This window comes from Triticum urartu, chromosome 5A (assembly GCF_056163025.1).
Source record: "Triticum urartu cultivar PI428250 chromosome 5A, HENAU_Tu73, whole genome shotgun sequence".
NCBI lineage: Eukaryota > Viridiplantae > Streptophyta > Magnoliopsida > Poales > Poaceae > Triticum > Triticum urartu.
This window is the reverse complement of record NC_141877.1, coordinates 598,448,364-598,465,611: the sequence shown is the minus strand read 5'-3', so window position 1 is coordinate 598,465,611 and position 17,248 is coordinate 598,448,364. Positions and strand designations below refer to the sequence as shown.

General features: G+C 43.2%; 1 pseudogene across 1 annotated transcript; it reads left to right on the top strand.

The window, feature by feature from the left end:
• Positions 1-2,310: 2,310 nt before the first annotated feature.
• On the top strand, positions 2,311-13,518 carry LOC147973220 (methionine S-methyltransferase-like; annotated as a pseudogene). The gene is made up of 14 exons (XR_015602819.1): positions 2,311-2,600; positions 3,576-3,769; positions 4,215-4,421; positions 4,509-4,604; positions 7,747-7,935; positions 8,128-8,316; positions 8,394-8,630; positions 8,761-8,895; positions 9,131-9,451; positions 10,093-10,272; positions 10,900-11,883; positions 11,979-12,055; positions 12,319-12,672; positions 13,285-13,518. The product of XR_015602819.1 is annotated as a methionine S-methyltransferase-like (transcript).
• The last annotated feature ends 3,730 nt before the right edge of the window (positions 13,519-17,248 follow it).

Genomic DNA, 17,248 nt, shown 5'->3' with positions numbered 1-17,248 from the left:
GCACGCTTCTTTTAATTAGAATGGGTGTGCCCATCTAGCGCACACACGTTGATCTATCTAACTATTTCAATTTGTTGTGCCTAATCACAAACAGTTCATCCATGTGAAGTGCATGCCATCAATCGCAGACACTTTTATCTGGCTTACTTGTTTCTGTTCTGTTGCCTAATCGCAAACAGTTAATCCTTCTGAAGCGCATGCCCTCAATCACACACACCTTGATGTGGCTGACCGTTTCTTTTGTATTGCCTAATCACAAATAGTTCATTCGAGTGAACCGTATGCTGTATATCGCACACACCTTCATCTGGTTGCCCATTTCCTTTGTGTTGCCTAATCACAAACAATTCATCCAGATGAACCGTATGCTGTACATCGCACACGCCTTCATCTGGCTGCCCGTTTCTTTTGTTCCTCCTCATCAAAAATGGTTAATTGAACTGAACCGTATGTCCTGAATCACACACGCAACTAAAATCTGAACCGTGTTTGATGCATCCTCCATCGCAAACGTTTTGCATCCTTTTGACGGTTTTTTACACCACCGTTCGCGATTATGGCATCGCACACAGTTTCGTTGAAAGGTCTCTGAACTCTGATCATAGTGTCGCATTAGCAGCATCCTAGAGTAGTGATTGTCTTGGATATCGTCATAATTATTTGCTTTTCTATCAATTTCCCAACAGTAATTTGTCTACCCATCGTTGCTATTTTCTCGAGAGAAGCCACTAGTGAAATCTACGGCCCCCGGGTCTATTTTTCTATCATATACTTTCAGATCCATATTGCCAATTGCCTTTCTTTTATTTGCTTCTTTTATTTTCAGATGTATATTATCAAAAACCCAAAAATACCTTGCTGCGTTTTATTTACTTTTATTTGCATATATCAATCTACTACAATCTTATCCTATCCTACTCGAAAGGGATTGACAACCCCTTTAACGCGTCGGGTTGCAAATATTTTTTATTTGTGTGTAGGTATCGTTTATGTAGTTACGCGTGGTTCTCCTACTGGTTCGATAAACTTAGTCTCATCACTAAGTGAAATACCTTACCATTGTTGTGCTGCATCCTCCCTTATTCCTTGGGGAAACACCGACGTATATCAAGCGACATCAGCCGGTGCAATCCTTCTTGCACTTGAAGAAGCCGTCGAACTCATGGATGCAGTTCACAATCCTGAGGAAGAGCTTTCGGCTCATCCGATAACGGCGCCGAAATACTTTGTCGCCGTGCAGTGGAGCGTCGACGAAGTAGTCGGTGTAGAGCAAGTAGTAGCCTTCCAGTCGATGCCTCTGCTTTGCCTTCAGCCGGCCTGGCGCCGAGCCACCTCGTGAAGGCTTTGCATTGCTCGCGAACAGGCCAGCCAGAGCAGTGAGGACCATGAGGTGCTCTTCGTCCTGGGCGTCGCCTCGGCTTCCTCCTCCAGCAGCGGCACAAACGCCTCCTCATCATCCGAGTCCATCGCCGAGCAGACAAATCGCTGAACACCTGGCGGGCGTGATAGGCGCGCAGCCGCCGGTATCCCTGCCCTTTGTGGTCAGAGCGCCGGAAAGCTCGCCCATGAGCGGGGTGAAGGCTGTCCGGTGAACCCTCTCTTTTCTGGCGGGGGAATGGCATTTCTAGCGGCGGTGAGTGGGTAGGCGGCGCCGAGATCGGCACGGCGGCGGAAGGGCGTGTGTGCGGGGGAGGGGATGGAGGAGGGCAGAATCTGGAAGTGCGACATGCTTTTTCGTCTGACAGTGGTGGTCCAGGCGCGGTTTTCCTTCCGCCGGAACCCCCAAGCCCCCCCCCCTAGTGCGCTGGGTTCGACCTGGAATTGCCGGGCCAGAATATGGGCTGAGCCGGCAAATTTTGTCGTTTCTAGGGGCGTGACTGGGGGGTTCTTTCGGTGCCAGCGCGAAAAAACTCAGCCTATGGGGGGGCTGTTGGGGGCGCGAGTGGAGATGCTCTAAAGCCGTAGGAACGAAGAAGCGGTAGGTGGTACCCCTGTGTGCCCCCACATGCCCTGTTGGCGGCCCCCAGGTCTGAGGGAGGCGGCTCGGGGGGGGGGGGGGGGGGGGGGGTATCGGAGGAAGGCGAAGTGGGAGGAAGAAGAAAATGCTGAGGACCATTGGATGAATATCGAACGGCCGGTGGAAAATTGACCGACGAAGAATATGCTGCAGGGCGCGTGTTGAATAGTCGCTCCCATTTCTTTGTGCAGTTGACCACCGTGACTGGGTAGACTACTGACCCCAGTCGCGTGAGTGTGAATCGTGTCGTGTTCTAGTTTACGGTTCTGCACCTCGTCTCGTCGCCGCCCATCCTCCCTCTACTAGCAGCGGCGTCCTCCTCCTCCACTCTAACCAAACCAGGGGCCCCGTGCCGATCGAGGGCCGCATGGATGTGGAGTCCTTCCTGGCGTCGTGCGCGGCATCAGGCGACGCGGCTTACGGCGCCGCCGAGGCCGTGCTCGAGCGCCTCCAGGACCCCGCCTCCCGATCCGCGGCCCGCCGTCTCCTCGCCGCCGCGTAACCTCGGTCTCCGGGAATGAGGAATGTCCCCGCGCCTTCAACTTCCGCATCCGCGACGTCGTCCTCGAACCCCACCTCAAAGGTTGCCCCCTTCCCTACACACCCGTCCTCGACCCGCATGTCTTTCGCCGATCTGGCCGTCAAGACCCCGTAATCTTGATCCCTTTGCATCTGGCCCGTCGATCAGGAATTCGATCATAACTAAAACCTTGTCTCTAATCTCTACCTGACTACCAAGTTGGTTTTCTTTTTCTTGTTTCCGTTTTTGTGTAGTTCGTTTCTTGTTCGAGCATGACGTTCTTGGATTTGTACCAGACTCCAGTAATTCGACATTTTGCATTTTCGTGCGTGCTCTTGGAATTTATAACACAGTGAGACATTGATCAAGTGATTTATGTAGAGGAGTATTTTTGTTCTTGTACTCCGTGTACAATTCACTATTTCCCAACAATTTTGATGGCCTCTAAGCATCATTTATTCATGTCTACTGTGTAAGCTACAGATTTATTCATATCTGTGTGTAAGCAGTAAATTTTGAAGAGAAAAGTTATCTATTTGGTTGTTCAAATTTGTTCTTTGGCAGAACAATCCTGCCCATCCTATCACCATAAGTATAAAAGCACGACATATGAGTGGGGCAAACGTGTTGTCAAACTAATATAGGACCTAAGCTACATATTTTGAGGGGCATGTTATCTATTTTTTTTCCTTCTACTAGTTTCTTCTCTGGGAGAACAATCCTACTCAACCTATAATCATAAGAATAAAAGCATGACACATGAGTGTTGCAGTCTATTGGCATATATAACAACTAAATAGGACATCTGTCAGCTATATCTTTAGTTAATAATTGTATATAGATCCAGTCTTTGCACTGGAAAAACTGCAATTAAATTTTTTCTTACATTGTATGGAGTCTGGGTCTGATATGATTCTTTGTTACGTTTTGTGTGCATAAAGCATTAACTTTTGTCTTCATTTGGCGCAGCGGTAAAAACATCCAGTATTTAATATTTATTTGCTTTTCATAGCTTGATAAAATTTCAAATGCTTATAGGATCCCAGCAAAGAAATATGCTAACAATGATGGAGATGCCTAGCATTTTCACTCCTGAAGACCAGTCCTTCACTTTCTACGAGGGTCTCAATCAGCATCCAGATCCTGCTTTCAAGGATAAGATAGTCGCAGAGCTGGGATGTGGCAATGGTTGGATATCCATCGCGCTTGCAGAAAAGTGGTCTCCGTTGAAGGTTTTCCCCCTCTTTCTCTGTGGATATTTTATCTTACTACCATTATTACAGAAGTGGGAGCTGCCACAGTCAGACATTATTGTTACAGAAGTGGGAGCTGCAGCAGTTAGATATGTTTACTCCGATTTCATGATACACCACTTTCTAGACTTTCAGTAATCCACCAACAGTCTAACTTGCTTGGTACATCTGAGGAAACAATATCCGTTGACATTATTTCCTCCAAGTTTTAAGCAAGGAACTAGTCTATATACACTACACATTATTCTTACCATGTTGAACAGTCTGTCCTTTGAAAGGGATAAGAGGAAAATAACATGAAATTAGTTTTGAGTCGCACATGCCAGTTAACTGAATTACTTTGTACTTAGCTCGACATTACCATAATAGACCAGGAATTTGTCTCCGTCAGAACCCAAGCTGAGCATTGTTTGTTTCTTTGAAGGTCTACGGTCTGGATATTAACCCAAGGGTTATCAAGATTGCATGGATAAATCTTTACTTGAATGCACTAGACGACGATGGTCTTCCAATCTACGATGGGGAGGGGAAAACATTACTTGATAAAGTTGAATTCCATGAGTCTGATCTTCTTGCATACTGTAGAGACAACAAGATAGAACTTGATCACATTGTTGGATGCATACCTCAGGTATGGTCAGTTACTATATTTGGTGAAACAAAATTATATTAGACCAGGACTGATGGAAAATTCTTACTCCCACAATCTGATTTTCAGATTCTTAATCCCAATCCAGAGGCCATGTCAAACATTATCACTGAAAATTCTAGTGAGGATTTTTTGTATTCCTTGAGAAACTACTATGCTCTTCAGGTGAGTTGGAAGACACATTTTGCATCGTTATCACTTGAGCCACTCAGTTTAGCTAATGACAATGGCGTCACGTTGTCTTTCTATCTGGAGTAGGATCAAGAGTGAGCATTTTTTTGCCGTAATTACCACCTTGTTATAACCAGATTAGAAGAAACAAAATGTGTTTAGAACATGTCACTTACTTGTTGGTGTGTATTTCTACCCCTTATATGATAAACGAATTTTTAGAAGTAATATGTGATTTGTACAACTGTACTGATACCTTGGTTCCACCAGTATAATTAATTTAACTTCGGATGGTTTGAAGGACAGCTAGCAGTCTACATAGGCAAGGGCCACTAGACTTAACGATGGATATAGTAGGACGTATACAATGGTGCTATCTTAGGAGTGCCACGTAGGATAAATGCCGAGGTGGAGGAGAGATAAACTAGAAAAAAGGCTGGCCTTCTTTTAATTAAGAGGCGATCTGTTAGCAACGGTATCTCTCGCCACATATTTAGGTTCATCTAGTTATTACTTATTAGAGATAAGACTACGAGATAACCCATTACATCATATTTTCATTGCCATCTCTAAATTACATGTCAGGCTTACCGAAAAAGGCTTTCGCCCCGCTTTATATATAAAGCAAACCGCCCAAGCCACAAACAGGTAAACGAGTTCAGTCACAGCACGCCCAAGGCGCGGAGGTCCAACACACACACAGGCACGACACAAGGTACCAGGGTTAATGCTGAGGGCACAGCTCAACAAGCCCAAAGAAAGAAAAGAAAAAAGGAGACCGGCACACCGGAGACATCTGGACGCCTAATCTGGCTCTGGGGGAGGCGGCGGAAGCGGAGGCGCCACACGCAAGGCCATCGCTCGAATGTCGGAGATGAGAGTGTTGATGGCGTTCCGATCCTGGATGCAGCTAAGCGGCCGCCAGAGTTGCAAGAAACCACACATTTTAAAAATGGCGTCGGTCGCACGACGGAGAGGAGAGCGTTGTATGACAAGCCTATTACGAATGGTCCAAAGGGTCCAGGCTAGCACCCCAACACAAAGCCACCTAATGTAGCGGTGATGGGGGGCATAGGCCTGAATCTCCGCCAGCAAGTTGGGGAAGTTGGTGTTACACCAAGTTCCTCCAACCACGTCGCGGAAGCAGGACCAAAGGAACTGGGCGGTCATGCAAGAGAAAAAGATGTGGTTAGCATCTTCGGCTACGCCACAGAGGGGGCACATGCCGTCGCCAGGCCCGTTGCGCTTTCGCACCTCAACTCTAGAGGGCAAGCGACCATGGATCCACTGCCAGAGAAAGATCTTGATCTTTAATGGGAGGCGGATATCCCAAATCAAACTAAACGGCTCCGGAGCCGTAGATGGGGCAATCACTTGATAGAGGGACTTGGTCGAGAAGCGGCCCGAAGACTCTAGTCGCCACAAGGAGTCCTTAGTGTTGCTCACTGTACATGTCAGGCTTAAGATAAGACTATCTTATTAAGAAAAAAGTCCATTTTACTACCCTGAACAAAGTTGGTGGTTCACATTACCCCCTGATCTTTATTTCGGTTCCCTTTACCCCCTGAACAATCCCAAACCGGACAAAAGACCCCCTTGGGTGGTTTGTCTCAACATGCAGCTGATGTGGCGCTGGTCAATGGTGGTTTTGACCTGCGGGTGGGGCCATGAGGATTAACTTAAGTGAAACAGGAAATTAGCCCATGGTTAATTAGGAAATGGGACCCGCTTGGCAGTGACTCAGGGGGCGCTCGGTGAGGAAATTAGCCCTCGAGGCGGCGCTTGATGTCGAGCAGGTCGCGGCGGAGGTTGTCGTCAGTGGGGAACCGCGCGTCGATGGCCAGGAACTCATGGGCTGCGGTGGCGGCGGCCCCGAGGTTGTTGGCTTCCAGGGTGCGGCGCGCAGCGTCGAGCGCGCGGGAACAGTCGAGCGCGGCCTCGACACGGGCCAGGGCGGACTCGGCGCGCGAGTGCGCCGCATCGAGGTGGCGGATGCGGGAGGAGAGCACCTCGGTGAGCGCGGCGGTGGAGGAGGATGACTCCCTGAGCGCTGTGGCGTTGGAGGCGGCGAGCGGGAGGAACGGCGGGGCAGAGCGGAGCAGGGAGGCGGCCGCACGGTCGAGGTCGGGGCGGTGGGCGAGGAGCGCGTTGAGGCGGGCGTCGAGGGCGCGCTGGTGGGCGACGCACTCGTGGAGCAGGCGGGTCGCGGCGCCGACATCGGTGAGGTCGCGGAGGGCGGCGAGGGAGGCCGGGTCGCCGAAGTCCAGGGACGGGGCGGCGTTGGCAGATGCGTCGGCCGCCGCGGATGAGTCCGAGCGAGGGGAACGCGGGGTGGGCGCGGCGGACGGCACGGCCATGGATGCTGGGGGGCAGGGTGGATCTCAGTGAGTTCAGATGTGCGGGAAGGGAGAGGGAAGAGAAGGGAGAAAGGAGAAGCAGGGCGTCAGGGCAGCAGCTTGGAACTCTAACGGTCGCCGGCGTCATCCAGATGCGGCGGGGTCGCGCGCGGTGCTCGGATGGAGGCAACTGCGATGTGAGGCTCGGGAGGAGCTCCTCTGTCTCAACCCAGCGTGACGAGGGAGACTCGCCTGCAGGTCAAAACCGCCCATTGACCATTGCCACGTCAGCAATCAGTCAAGTCAAACCACCCAGGGACTGATTTTGTCCGGTATGAGATTGTTCAGGGGGTAAAAAAAACCGAAATAAAGATCAGGGTTTTATGTGAACCACCAACTTTGTTCAGGGTAGTAAAATGGACTTTTTTTCTCTTATTAACCACTGTACATGTACGTAGAATCACTTTCTTGGGCAGTACTAATTCATTCCTGAGTCCTGACCTCAACTTCCAGCTATTGCATGACTTCGTGTTACAACTTATAACTACAAACACGATTTTACTCCACTCTTTCATGTGGAGTTATTTGCAGTTTTTTTCTAGAATACTGGAATTTCTAGCAGTAGTATTCGCTTTTCATCTTTTTAAAATTAAATAGAGAAGTTCTGATCAGTTGCTAACAATTTGATAGCACGTACTTTTAATCAATCAATATATTCGTATGTTGGCTGATTGTTCTATTTTGACATCCTTTTATTATTGGTATGCTTGTAAACTTGTTGCATGTGTTATTGCATCTAGGATTTTGTTGAGGACCAATTTGGCCTCGGGTTGATTGCTCGGGCAGTTGAAGAAGGGATAGCTATCATAAAACCTATGGGTATTATGATATTCAACATGGGAGGCCGACCAGGTGAAGGTGTTTGTGAACGCGTACTTCTACGCCGTGGATTATGCATCAATAAGCTCTGGCAAACAAACATTATGCAGGTAGCAATGCTGTGAAAGAGAATATTAATTAATCAGGAAATATTTTCCATGACAGCATTATCCTCGTGTTTGGTCAAGAATTTCGAGTTGCACAACAACATTTAGTAGGGCCTATAAATTTCATCTACCTGCTTATTCTATTTTGGCAACGGCATTTTTATTTTGATTACCAACTAGCTGGGTTGCTTACAGGCTTCTGATGCGGATATTTCAGCTTTAGTTGAAATTGAGAAAATTTATCCACATCATTTTGAGTTCTTCATGGATCTTCATGGGGATCAACCTGTCTCTGCACGCACTGCCTTGGCATACATGAAATCTGGTGGCCGTGTTTCGCATGCTTTCTCCGTGTATAGCTGTCAACTTCGCCAACCTAACCAGGTTTCTTTGCGTTGTCTTTAGCTTTATAAAAGCAATAATATACCAACGCAAATAGTACTAATTCAGAGAATTTTCAGGTGAAGAAACTATTTGAGAGTATTAAAAATGGACTTCATGAAGTCAGCAGCTCGCTCGATTTATCTTTTGATGATGATTCTGTTGCCGATGAAAAGATTCCCTTCCTAGTATACCTAGCTCATTTTTTGAAGGATGATAAGCCCAATCCTTGTGAGCCTCCAGCTGGATGTTTAAACTTTCGGAATATTGTCGCTGAATTTATGAAGAGCTACCACCACATCCCATTAACTCCTGAAGTAAGGCTTTGTGTCCATTTCATTTACAATTATGTCTGGTTATACTATAAATTTGCAATATCAAGCTATTCGGTGCTTCTACCTTCTGCTTCATATGATACTTTTTTCTTTTTCTTTCCTGGTACACTAGGATGTTGTTGTATTCCCTTCCCGCGATGTGGCAATAGAAAATTACCTTCGACTGTTCTCACCATCACTCGCGATTGTTGATGAACATCTGACCAGACACTTGCCCAAGCGATGGTTGATATCTTCAGCAATCGAGGTACCTCTCTCTCTCTCTCTCCAACAAAAACGCACGCACGCATGCATTGGCAGCTTGTGCATGTTATGCAACACTTCTTGTTTGAGCAACATCTGATCTGAACTGAGTAGTGATATGTTCTTTTGCCTTCAAAGTTATCTTGTTTAACGGGAACAGTGGAAAATACATGCCTATCCTGTGAAGAAAAATGATGGTTCAAGAATGTTGATCCTACTGCTTCCTTTTGACACTGCAGGGGAGGGCAGATTGTAACCGTGCTGAAGACACAGTCACTGTAATTGAAGCGCCATGCCGGTCAGATTTGCTGATTGAATTGGTCAGGAAGCTGAAGCCTCAGGTTGTTGTTACTGGCATAGCTCATTTTGAGGTTGTCACCAGTGCAGCTTTTGTGAACTTACTAAGCGCAACACAAGATGTTGGTTCTCGCTTATTCCTGGACATTTCAGAGCATCTGGAGTTATCTAATTTGCCAAACTCTAATGGTGTGCTGAAATATCTTGCTGGAAACACCCTACCTTCGCATGCAGCTATACTGTGTGGTCTAGTAAAAAATCAGGTGCCTGTAACTTGCCACATAAATTGTTTTATCCATTATGGAACGACTACACATATGCCATGTTAACTAGTACTCATTCCGTCTGGAATTACTTGTCGGTCGCTCAAACGGATGTATCTAGCACTATCATCCGCTTGAGCGACAAGTAATTCTGGACGGAGTGGGTATGATTTAGTTATGACGAGTTAAACAACTTGATCTCCCTCACCCTGGACCGGCCCCAGATGAGGGATGTGATCAATGGATAATCCAGTACTCCCTTACAAAGTTGAGACACTTATTTTGGGACGGAGGGAGTACATCATAAGATGACCGTGAGTAAATACTCCTTCCGTTCCTAAATATAAGTCCTTTTAGAGATTCTATAATATGGACTTCATACGGAGTAAATTGAGTGAATCTACACTCTAAAGTATGTCTATATACATCCGTATGTAATCCATATTGAAATCTCTAAAAAGACTTATATTTAGGAACGAAGGTAGTAGATCGTACTTTAGCAGTGTTCTTTCCATGAAGGGGACTTGCAGCCCTGGAACTGTATTTGAACTTCTGTGCAGTCTTACACCTATGATAGGAACATCATCTAAAGGTTTCATTTCTATATGCTCTATCTTATTACTTTGGATTAAAAATTGCAGGTTTATTCTGATCTGGAAGTTGCTTTTGCTATTTCCGAGGATGCAGCTGTATGTAAGGCATTGTCACAAACTATTGAGATATTGGAAGGACATACTTCTGTGATTAGCCAGCACTATTATGGATGTCTTCTCCATGAGCTGCTGGCGTTTCAAATTGGCGACCAGCATGCACAACAAGAGGTAAGCAGAATTTTCCTTGTCCAGTTCTTCACCTTACTTGACCTGATGGTAACATCTCATGTCTGATACTCCTTCCGGTTTTAAATACAAGGCCACTATCAAAAATACAATTTGCATCTATATAAGGCCACTATCTCTTCCCTATAAGAACTGATTAGATGCTTGCCTCGTACAATGGTGCTTACTAATGCAAACGTTGCATCCAGCAATAGAGAAAGAGGCACCAGATGCAACATGTTTAATTAGCCCGGAATACGGGAGGTTTTTCTGTACAATTAATTGTGCTATTTATTAGTTGACTTTGTTTTCTTGGTATCTAAGAAATGGGATAGTGGCCTTCTATACAAAAACGGAGGGAGGGACTCTTTTTTAATGGACATTCCGCTCAGCATAAGTCAGTTAATTTCTGAATCTTGGATTAGTCCCTCCACTTAGTTGGATAACACCTACTCACAGTAAACAGCTAAATGTTTTAGCAGTAGGATGCTTGATTATTTTTCATCATAATATGTCCAGACACCTACAGAAAATCTCCCTGAAAGAGGGGCCCTATGGAATACTTGCTGATTTTAATGTTTATTTTTTGTTTTGCTTGCTTTCAATTATTTTCCCTTGCTCATTTTTCAGAGGCAACCTGCAGAAGTGACACCTCAGAAGATAATAGGATTTTCTAATTCAGCTCTGACTACCCTAGAAGAAGCTGAATTTTTTGTTCCCGAGTCAAAGGATTGTAGTGTCATTCATATGGATTTAGACCGCAGTTTCTTGTCAGTACCTTCTGCAGTGAAAGCCTCCATTTTTGAAAGTTTTGTGAGGCAGAACATCACGGATTCTGAAGCTGATGTCCGTTCTAGCATTGAAAAGCTGGTGGGAAATAACTATGGTTTACCAGGAGACGATTGTCCTGATATTGCAGAGTCCGCCTACCGTAAGGAAATTGTATATGGCAGCAGCTGTCTCGCACTCTTTAACAAGCTTATCATTTGCTGTGTGCAAGAACAAGGCACCTTCTTTTTCCCCATGGGCACAAATGGACACTATGTCGCAGCAGCGAAGTTTATGAACGCAAAAACCTTGACAATTCCAACAAATGTAGAGTCAGGCTTCAAGATTGAGCCGATGGCTCTAGATGCAGCTCTAGAGGATGCCATTGAGAACAATAATGTATTCCGTCCATGGGTGTATATTTCTGGCCCTACAATCAACCCTTCTGGTTTCCTTTATAGTGATAACGAGATAAAAGATCTGGTCTCTGTTTGTGCTCCTTTTCCGGTCTTGAGTTTCAAACTGATGGCTGGAGTCGGTGGAATTTGAGTACATTATCTTATGACATTTGCTTATGTTCCACACTAACTTATTTCATGCTCGGAGAGCTGTCTCTTCAGCTGACAGCGTCTGGCCTTGATTTTGGGTTTCTGATTTGTAGTAAGCCACCCAATGTGGAACTTAGTTTCGGAAGCTTGAGTCAGCCACATAAGACACTGAAGTACGCTTTTAGAAAACTGTTGGATCTTAAAAACGAGTGGGATGGGCACTTCTCTAGTCCCTTCTATAGTCTCATCATGGAGCAACAGGACAAAGCTCAGGAATGGTTCGAACAAGTTCAAAAAGGTTAGCATGCTGTAACACTCTGAACTTCCCTCTCAATTTTTGCTTTCCCTCCGGTGCATAGTAAGGTATGTCAAGTGCATATGGATTATTCACAGCTGATAAGGGGAAATTCTCTAATATCATCATGGAGCAAAGGGAGAAACTCAAGAAACGTGCCAACAAGTTAACGAAGGTTAGCAGCTGTAACATTCTGAACCGCTCTATCAGTCTTGGCATTCCCTTTTAAATCTTAGATCAGAGATAAATATAGGACGAATCGTAGCCCCTAACTTGAGTAACTTGAATTTTTGTTAGCACTGACTGCATCCAGAAGTTAGTTGAGTCCATGCTATCACCTAAAATTCTAATTGCTACCACTAGGTAGACATACTTTCGCACAGCTTCAAGGAGGACTTTGGGTTTGACATGGTGTCCTTTTTTTGCTGCAATTTACAGACACTTGAGAGCTGTGGGTGGGATGTTGTCGGCGGTGATGGAGGTACCTCGATGCTGGCGAAACCGACGGCCTACATTAGCAGATCATTCAAGATAGACGGTTTTGAAGGCGAACTCGACGGCTGCAACATTAGGGAAGCCGTTCTTAGATCCACTGGTCTTTGCATAAGCAGTAGCAAATGGACCGGGATACCAGACTACTGCCGGTTCAGCTTTGCTCTGGAGAGCAGCGAATTTGAGCGGGCAATGGACTGCATAATCCGGTTCAGAGAGTTGGTTCTGGGGGAGGAACAAGGCTCGATCTGATGAAAGGGTAGTAAATGTCAAGATTGGGATTAATTGATTGCATGGAAGGTAAAACCTAAAGAAATACAATCGCCATTTTGTATCTTTTGCCCCCTTTTCTGTTGACTATAAATTAGAATGGGAACTTCTTTTTAGAACTGAAATAAGATTAGATACTGAAAATTAATTACCGCCCCAAAAGATGCAAGTTAAGGCTTTGTGTCTCCTGAGAGTACTTACTACTTTACTAGTTAGGTATGTCAAGTCAATATGGTTTATTCACAGCTCATGTGAGACGAAATTAAGTGACTCATTTTCTGCATAAAGTTATGCACTCTGCATTTTCTGCATAAAGTTATGCACTCCGCATTTTCTGCATAAAGTTGTGCCTCTTACTGCTTCAATTTTTCTAGGTGTTGCTTCTTGCAGGATGCAGTTGTAAGATTGTGGTTTGTAGTTTTCTTTTTATTTTTGAAAGAGATGGTTTTTCCCTCTGACTTCTGTTACCAGAAACCAGAATAGCTACAATAAATTAGTAATTTTTTAATGAGTACTTACATTTATACATGTGATGGAATTTGGTTGCTCAAGCTACTGCAAAAAAATTCATTTGCTAAATAGCAACATGTTGAATTTCTTTTTGACTTAAATGATCTTCTTGACAATTTGAGTATGGTGCAGGTATGGTCCAGTGCACAGAGGGTGTCGTCAGGTAAGGAGTTGGGGCTCGTGGGAGAAATAATCCGGTGCAGGAGGGAAATTATAGTAGTGGAGAAGAATATGGGCCTTACACAGTCTGAAAAACATGAGAAGTATTCATGTGAAATGGACAAGAAATGACCATAATGGTATATTTTGGACCAGTAATTTGGAAGGAATTGGAGTGTCATCTATCCAATTATCTCTGCCATACTAGCTTATCTGTATATTTGCTTTGTCCCTTTTCATACGTCATTTTTGTAGGAGATAGGTGCTTCTTTTAAATTTATTTATTATTTTTCAAAGGCGTGAACTTTTAAAATTAAAATAATATCAAATTTGTGAACTTTTTCTTAGATTGTGAATCTTTTTCAATTTCCAGTGCAACTTTTTCTAATGATTTTCTTTTGTAAATCTTGGATTCTTTTTTAAAAAAATTGTGAACATTTTTTTTCCAAAATCGATGACCTTTTATCAAATTCATGAACAGGCGCCTGGCTGGAGCGATGCCGTCGCCTAGTTTGGCCAAGGCCTAATCATTTTATTCTTTTGTATTTTTTGTTTTTTCGCTTTTTAAGTTAATTCATTTATCTCCTTGTTGAACTTTATTATTATTATTTTTTAAATCTGTTATTTAAAAAGAAATATGGAATACCTGAAAATGTTCTTGTTTTCAATTATTGTTTGTAATTTTAGAAATTGTTCTAGAATTTCATAAAATGTTTCCATTTTTATTTTGTTTGTTCTCAAATTAAGAAATGTTTGTGTTGCAAAAAAAAGTTGATAAATTTCAAAAAAAAGTACATGGTTTGCTAATTTTGTTCAAAATTTTCATCAATGGTTGGGAATTTTTTAAGAATGTCGAGAGAAGGCGCTCCCAAACGGACTCTTCTGGCTTATCCGAAAACTCTTCGTTGAACATGATATTTTTTTAGAAATTATAGGATCGACCTCAACTTTGCAAACAGGTCGGCATGTCCATATTAGAGATCCACGCTTAGTTTGAATAACTTCTGATAGCGTATGCACGTTGTGACACGTCCAACCATTTATCAGCCTTTCTTCACCGAAACAACTTCAGAAAATGCAAAACATGTAAAAAAAACCCAAGCAACTTGCCCTGGTGCCCTGAATCATACAAGGCCATGGATTATAATTTTTGGTTAATTTGACGTATGTAAGAATAAACATGCTCTCCAAGTGAGCCTTCTGGACATCTTTGAAATGACCTTACGTAACATGAAACCTATTAGTACATAGACCGCCTAATTGACACCAAAGAGTAAAATCTCCTTGTGCTTTTGCCACTAGGTTGGCATGTCCATGGTAGGCATGCATGCTAGGGTTGAATGACTTCCGACATCGTATGTATGTTGTGACACGTCTGGGCATTAATCAATCTTTTTTCACCAAGAAAACTCCAAAACATGCAAAACTTGTCAAAAACCTAAACAACTTGGCATGATGCCTTGAGTTGGTCATACAAGGCCATGAAATAAAATTGGGACCATTTCAAGGGTGTCGATAAACAACGTGCTCTCGGAGCCTTCTGGTTCTACCCGAACACCTTCCGTTGAACATGATCTATATTTGAACATCCTTCAAATGACCCCAATTTTTGCAAGCAAGTGAGCATAGTTGTATCAACGCATCATGCCCTCCTGTTTCTTTCATTGATGGTTAGTCATCTTAGTAAATTGGTGTAGACCAGAGTTTTCAAAGCAAGCAGAAAAATGCTCTCACACTTTGAAGTAAGAAACAATCTTGTATTTCTTTACGGAGGGAGTACTTGTTTTCCTCCGTCGACATGTGGGTGTGACACGGAAGAAAGGGGGTGGGGTTCCCACACTCTCGAGTATCTGATACTCCTGGAGTACAAATAGAAGTATGGCTGGTGTGCCTGCATGTAATCCTATGGCACAACCTATACGTTGGGCCAAACTCAGTTGATATAATCACTTTCACCCTTCAGGAGAACATGATTAAGTCGTCGCTCCTACAAAAATGAAAGTGCAATTACACAAATAAATGTGTAGTTGTCCCAAAATGAAGTGCAATAGGATAAAACAAATTAAATAGATTAACCCTTCTCCTTTTTTTAACATAACCAGATAAATCCAGTTGCATGAATAAATGTGTAGTTGCCAAAAATTGAAGTGCAACTGGAACAAACAAAATAAATAGATTAAACCTTCTCATTTTTTTAACAAAACAAGACAATCATAAAAATGTGAAAGTGTCACATCACTAAAAACAAATTAAGGACCAAACTGGCAGAGTGGTATAATTAGTTTGCATGTAACCACCTACCTGCCTACCATGTCTAGCTTAAGATCGAAAGAATGTAACAAACACTAAGAAAAGAGTAGCCTAAAAAAGGAATGTAACCAATGTCTACTCTAACATAACCAGGGTTCTGCTATATCATGTGCATGTGAAGAAGAAATCTCTAAGTAAAATTCCCTTAGACATTTTTGCCTATGTAAATTCGCTTCCAAGTTATTGGAAAAAAGACATGGCTATGCATATAGGTTAAGCTATATCTTGTGCATGTGAAGAACAAAAACAATATTGCTGTTTGTGGCTATACAAAGATGATAAGGATGCAAATACTATTCATTGGATAAAAACAATCTAGATCCACAACTATGCCTACCAGTATAAAAAATAAAGTGATATATATTGGACGCGACTAGAACATATGGCTGATTGAAGTACTGAAGTTCTAATCTTTTTTTTAACCCCGCCATGAAAGGGAAATTACGCAGAGAGAAAATGCAATTGCATGAATAAATGTGTAGTTGCACCCAAAAAATGAAGTGCAATTGGAACAAACAAAATAAATATATTAACCCTCCTCACGTTCTTTAAAAAAAAATGATAGCAAATAAAAGTGAAAGTGCAACCACACTAAAAACAAAGAAGGACCAAAGTAGTAGAGTGGAATAATTTGTTCGCGTGTAATCGCCTACCCGCTTACCATTCCTAGCTTAAGAAAGAATATCACAAACATTAAAAAAAGACCCGCCTAACAAAGGAATGTAGCCAATGTCTACTCTGATAAAAACCAGGGTTATGTTATATAGGTTATGCTATATATCATGTGCTTGTGAAGAAAATCTCGCTTCCAAGTTATCGGAAAAAAATTGCCAAAAAAATTATTCAAAAAAAATCAGGGTCATGTAGGTTATGCTATATCTTGTGCATGTGAAGAGAAAAATACGTCAAAAGATATGACTGTTTGTGGCCTATACAAATACGAGGAGTATGGAAATACTATTCACTTATGCAAAGAGGATAAGAAAAATTAAGATCCACAACTGTCTATAAAAACAAAAAATGCAATTGCTCCAGAATATGAAGTGCAATTGGAAGAAAGAAAACAACAAAACCTGATTTAAAAAAGAGGGTCACTTGGAAACAAAAGAAGGACGGGATTGGCAGAGTGGTATAACTTGTTTGTGTCAAAAACAAACTACGTACCTACCTCACTACCTGCCTACCATGTCTAGCCCAAGAAAGAATGTAACAAACGTCCAAAAAGGAGACTAGCCTAAGAAAGAAATATAACCAATGGTCTACAAGGAATTTTGTTTACTTTTATAACTCCCCTTTTCTCTCTGTTTCCTTTAGTATTAATGGACCGTGCATCCACCATGCGATGATTAGTTTGAATGCTTAATTATAGTGGTGATACATTCGCAGTAAATTCGTTGGCTCCATTAAAATTCTACCGTCATAGAAAAATAGTCCGATTCAAGATGAAGAAAGTTGCGCACGATGTAAGTGTGTTACCGAGGTTGTGTGTATAGTAGTACTCCCTCCTTAAAGAAATATAAGAACGTTTAGATCACTACGGAGGGAGTACTTGGGAGTGAGAGCAGTTCATGTATGTGTTTGCTTAGCAAGGGTGCTATTATGCTGTGTGTGCCACGGCAAGGTCGAG